The sequence below is a fragment of the Desmodus rotundus genome, chromosome 3 (assembly GCF_022682495.2).
Source record: "Desmodus rotundus isolate HL8 chromosome 3, HLdesRot8A.1, whole genome shotgun sequence".
NCBI lineage: Eukaryota > Metazoa > Chordata > Mammalia > Chiroptera > Phyllostomidae > Desmodus > Desmodus rotundus.
Window position 1 is genome coordinate 66,838,584 of NC_071389.1, and position 6,000 is coordinate 66,844,583.

Sequence of the window (6,000 nt, forward strand, 5' to 3'; positions counted from 1 at the left end):
AATCAACAGGAGCAAGCTTGTCCCACCCAGACTCACTGAAGAGAAGCCGTGTAGGTGATTCACCAAATGTGAGGGAAAACGGACATGGCTTTTTTTTGTACGATGATGCCAAAGATGTGTTCCTTCAGTATTAAAGGTCAAATTGCTCCCTTCTTTGCCTGTCTTTTGATAGAATGCATCTGGAAGGCTGGGGAGTGTAGCTGTGGTTCTCAAATTGGGATGTCCATGAGACTCAACTGTGGACCTTATTGAAATGTAAATTCGTGGGCTCCCACTGTTTCTACCCACCCCCACCCAATTCTGTAGGTTTGGGGAGGAAATGGACATCAGGTGATTTTGATATATGTGGTCTTCAGGCCATTTCTCAAGAAACAATGGGGTGATTAAGAGCAGTGGTTTCTGAGACAGCCTACAAAAGTAGGTGCATGACCTTGGCAGTGTAGGCTAACCTGTGAGGGCCTAAATTTTCTCACCCGAAGGATGGGGATAATAATAGCACCTACAGCCTCAGAGAGCTGCAGGGGGGACTGAATGAGATAACGTGGCTGTAAAGTGCCAATATGAAACACTTAAGAATAATACCTATTGTTATCTTGAATTGAAGCAGAAATAAATTATCCAACTCATACAGGCTTCAAGGGCATCAGAAGGAACCTTAGGCCCCACTGCACCTCACTGCCTTAGTATAAATTGGAATGTAGCAAAGAGGGAAATATCCCCTATGGCTTTGGCTTAGCACAGAGGCTGATACAGGAAGTCACACTTCCCACAGGGAGGTGATGGCCTGACCTATGGGTCCCGGAATGCAGTGAGCTATTGGCCGAATCTGCTTTACAAAGCCCTGACCACAGGGGTCTGTGTGACCTGAGTCTTTCCTTACTTTGCCTGTGCTGTGAAGGGCCTGCAGGGAATGTTAGCAGTTCAGTAAGCTGTGCTGTGTGAAGAAAGGCACACTGACCCAATTTCCTGTCCTGCCCCTCCCTCTTGTAAGCTGAGACAGTATGCACATGTCAGGTCATTTCTGTCAATGTTAGTTTTCTCAGCTCCAAAAATAAGGGCAGATCAGATATTTGCACCTGGGCATTGTGATTTAGTCCTTGGACATACAAGTCTCTTTTTGGTTCCCCTAAGACTGTGGAGTCCACAAAGCAGGAATTCTTTCCTGATTCACTGGTGAGCAAACTGAGCCTTAAAGGTTAAAAAACTTGTTGGAAACCACAGGGCCTCAAGCCTTATCCCTCTGGTACTCTACATTACATTGCTCTGCCCTCGCTGCCTACCTGGAAGACTATGGGTGTGAAAGCTCTTGCTGCACTTTGTGACTTGAGAGCACCATGACGCATCTTCCCCAGCGACACCAGGCCGTACAGGTGGGGGACCATTTACAGAGAGCTGCGGTTTGGCTCGGGAATGGCATGCCACTGTACTTTAGAGAGAAGAGTATCAATGTCGTAAGTGCTTAGTACACGGAGAAATCTCCAATCTATTACATGGGAAATGTATGCTATCATGGTCATTGTCATCATCTTCATTATCATTAAAAACATCATTCATAACATTATATTGTCATACTGTGAACCAGGGTCCTTATATAGTTCTTTACATATAATATCATATTCATTCCCAATAACGTCAAGTGCAGATTAAAAAATTACCTATGCAAAAAGTACAATACTATTATTATATACCCATTGTATAGAGAAAAACTGAAGAACAGAATTTTAAATACTTGACTATAACTTATGTATAATAAAATATGAGCTGAGTTATATCTGACATAAAGTTAAACATAGAGAGGGCCCATACACATATGAAAATATGCTCAACATCACTACCCATCAGAGAGATGCAAATTAAAACCACAATAAGATACCACCTGTCAGAATGGCCATCATCGATAAACCAACAAACAAGTGCTTGTGAAATTGTGGAGAAAAGGGAACCCTAGTGCACTGTTGCTGGGAATGCAGACTGGTGCAGCTACTGTGGAAAACAGTATGGAATTTCCTCAAAAAATTAAAAATGGAACTGCCTTTTGACCCAGTAATTTCACTGCTGGGAATATACCTTAAGAATCACATAACAGCAATTCAAGTGAACTAATGCACCCCGTGTTCATTAGCAGCACCATTTACAGTAGCCAAGTGCTGGAAACAGCCTAAGTGCCCATTAGTAAATGAGTGGATCAAAAACCTGTGGTACATTTACACAATGGAATACTATGCAGCAGAAAGAAAGAAGAAATTCCTGCCTTTTTTGACAGCACGGATGGAACTGAAGAATATTATGCTAAGTGGGAAAAAAAGCCAGTTGGTGAAAGACAAATACCATATAATCTCACTTATAACAGGAATCTAATGAACAAAATAAACTACCAAGCAAAATACAAAATAGAACCAGAGACATGGAAGCATGGAAAAGACTGACAGTGGCCAGATGGGGGGAGGGGGATGGAGGGTAATGGTGGGAAGAAGGGGAAGGGACTAGAAAAAGAACATGTATGAATGACCCACAGACATGGACAACAGTGTGGGGATTGACTGTGAGAGCAGGGCGTAGGCTGGGAGGAAGAGGGCAAAGGGGGAAAATTGGGACAACTGTAATAGAATAACTTTTTAAAATTTATTAATTCTAATTTTGCAAATTTTCTTATCCTACTTTACAGTCATGTCCCTGCAAAGGAGAGAACTGTGAGCAGGCCATGGGCTTACACACCAATGAGAGAAGGGGCTGAGCCCTGGCAGATGGAGCTGCTGGCTCACCGTCATGCAGAACGTGACACCACCGATGGACAAGCTCCCAGACTGAATCCTTGGGGAAGCTTTAAAAAAATACAGATTCTCAGGCCAAATTTCTCCTTGTGCTCAAGGCCCCAGCCCCTGTCCCACCTCCCTCCTACTGAGCTGGCTCAGTTTCCCGTCTCCTGTCTCAGCCATCACTGGACTTGCCACCCTGCCCCTCCTTTTCCTCCTTAAACTTCACCATTACTTCTCTCGTCATCTTTCTTAGGTTTAATTGACAATTTTCCCCACTTTTATAATGTCGGAAATGACCAAACAAAAATAATTTAGTAAAGTTTGATGTCTTTTATTCCAGGGGAAAACAATCCACGGGGTGGGGAGGACAGTGCCTCTCAAGCAGCAGAGCACACCCTTCCTGAGGGATTTGGGGCCCAGAGTGAGACACAGCATGGCTGGCTGCGAGGTCGGAGGTTTCCCATAAGGCTAGCCGCTACTGTTTTCTGGGGTGAGGCATGCTAGCTAAAGCTAAGTTGACAGCGAGGTGTTTCCCTCAAGTTTAGGCTGTCTTGGGTTTCGATTTGTAATGGGGCTGGATCACTGGGGTGACCTCCATTTTGGGCGTCTCAATTTACGAATTAACTTTATCAATACATAGTGCTATATAAACATAGCTTTAAACCACACTTTTAACAAGATTGCTGCCCCCAAGTCCCTGCCACAGAACTCCTGGAGACAGCTGTACAGCCCTGCCCCTCCTCTGACTTTACTCTGCCTCTCAAATCAAAACGTCCTCCTCCCCGCTGGCTCACCCCTTGGCCTGAGTTCCTTTTCAACTTACTCTCGGCCTCCTCCAGGGCCCACCCCACCCCCACCCCTCCCGCCATTATCTCATTTGCTGCTTTCTCTTGACCGGCTCTCTACTCTCTGACTACAGACTCCCTGGGGACCCGCTCTCTCTTGTCTCTAGCTGGACCTAAACCAATACTGCGAGGCAGTTTCTCCGGTGATGATATACTTCAGAACAGGTGCAAATCGTGGTTACCACCTGAAACTGCAGCCCTCAGAGCTTGCGGGCCTTGCCGAAGTGTTTGTTAAGGACATTCCTCGATGTTAGCAGGTTTCATCAAATTGTCCTCCTGTGACACTGAAACAAATTCCTGAGGCGTGGAGACACAGCAGCAGAGAAGTTTCTGTGGATAAGGAGTTTGGTGGTGGGTGGGTGGAAGAAAAGCAGAGGGAACAGGAAATGAAATAGTATCTATTGAGCATTTATATACTGAAGGAAGGAGATTTCACTGTGTTATGCTATAAGTACTCACACCCCTTGAGAGATGTTGTTATTCCTGTTATACAAATAAAAATACTGGGATTTAGAGGACTTAAATACTTTGTTCCAGGTCAAACTACCCTTGAGTAGCTGGATCAGGACTAGAATCCACACTTTGGAATCGGCTCCAAAGCCCATCACTATTTTCCATGAGGTCATCGTTCCTGAGACTACGGTGATATTTTTAGCCTTCTCAGATAATCTCAAACTAAGCCTTTTTTTTTTATTGTTCAATTACAGTTGTCCTCATTTTCCCCCCAATTACTCTCTCCTGCCCTACCCACCCCCACTTCCCACATTCAATCCTCCCCCCAATCCCTGTTGTCTTTGTCCATGGGTCCTTTAGACATGTTCCTTGATGACCCTTCCCCTTCTTTCTCCCTTTCTCCTCCTCCCCACTCCCCCCTGGTCACTGTCAGTTTGTTCTTTATTCCCATGTCTCTGGTTCTGTTTTGCTCGCTTGTTTGTTTTGTTGACCAAACTAAACTTCTTAGGAGGCTAAAACTTCCCCACGCTGGGCTTCAGTTTAGAATGTCCTTCCTTTTGGTTCCACAAAGGCCAAGGAAAGACCCTTCCTTTTGAAATAAAGCTTCTCCATCAGGTGATATGTAATGTTTGAGGCAAAGCGTAAGCATTTGCCGGATCATAAGCAGGAGTCACTGACAACCTGCAGAGACGACGTGGTGCAGTGACAACCTGGAGCTCACGTGAAGAGATGACTTGGTACAGTGACAACCTGGAGCGCTCCTGCAGAGGCCTGGGTAGCAGCCTGCATTCTGCCGCTGACTAGCTCTACTGAGCTTCAGCAGCTTGGTGCTTTAGGCCACTGCAGTTGCTGCAAAAGTCTTTTATGGATCTACTTTTTAATCCTTCTAATTGAGCTTTATGATTTTATAGACGTTGAATTTGACAGTAAAACCCATTCCTGTTTAGAGAAGGTTGGTTGTGTAGAGCCTTCCATTTATAGGAAAACTTTTTTCACACTCCAGATCTGTCTGTCTGTTGTTAACCAAATGAAAGCCATGGAAGAGATGGAAGATTTTAAATGAGAGGAGAGGAAGGGTGAGTGAAACAGTTACACGACTCAGCTCTTGCTTTTAGCCGATAATCCCCAATAATCCACATGAGGCAAAAATAAAATGCCACAGTTATTAAATGCCCTGGGTTCTTGCTTTTAATCCCCCTTTCCTTAAAAAGTTATCTGTTCCATATGCACAAGACACTTCCCACCATCCCCCCACTTCCTCCTTGCCACCCTCTCCCCAGTGCTAGAGAGATTCATTTATTCAAGGATTTATTTAGTGTCAATCAACAGTCCATCTGCCTTGCACCAAAAAAAAAAAGAAAAGAAAAAACTTAAAAAGCAAAATATGGCCCTTTTCTGTTCTTTCAACACAGGAATAAAACACCCTTCCCCCACACTCCTCACTCACATGCTTCCTTTTTCAATTCTGTGTGCAAAGCAAAGAGATGCTTTGCTTTACCTATCCTTAAGCTTACCAAATCTGGCTTTGTTCCTAGGACCTTAAAATTCACTCCTCCAGAAATTGAAGTCTTTTAGGACTGAGGCTGGGCCCTAGCTGGTATTTTGTGTATCAACCTCTTTGAGAGCTTTTTCCACCTGCGAAGTCTTTTCAAAAGTCTTTACCATTCTGAATAAACACCAGGATGCAAGCTGCCAAAGCCCCTCCCCTCCAACACGCACACTCAACATTATTTTACCTTTCTTTGGGGGCTATTTGCCTGAATAGTGGTCAGAAGTTTTGGAGAGATGATTAAAATCTGACAGCAACACTAAGTGGTGATTAAAACAAGGAAGTGGATAAATGTCATGAATGTGGGCTGAAGGCGAAGTCAGTGAAATTAGTGATTTTGAAAAAACCAAAGAGCCATTTTCCACATAAGCTTCTCTCTCTGCTTTTTCTAAATTAA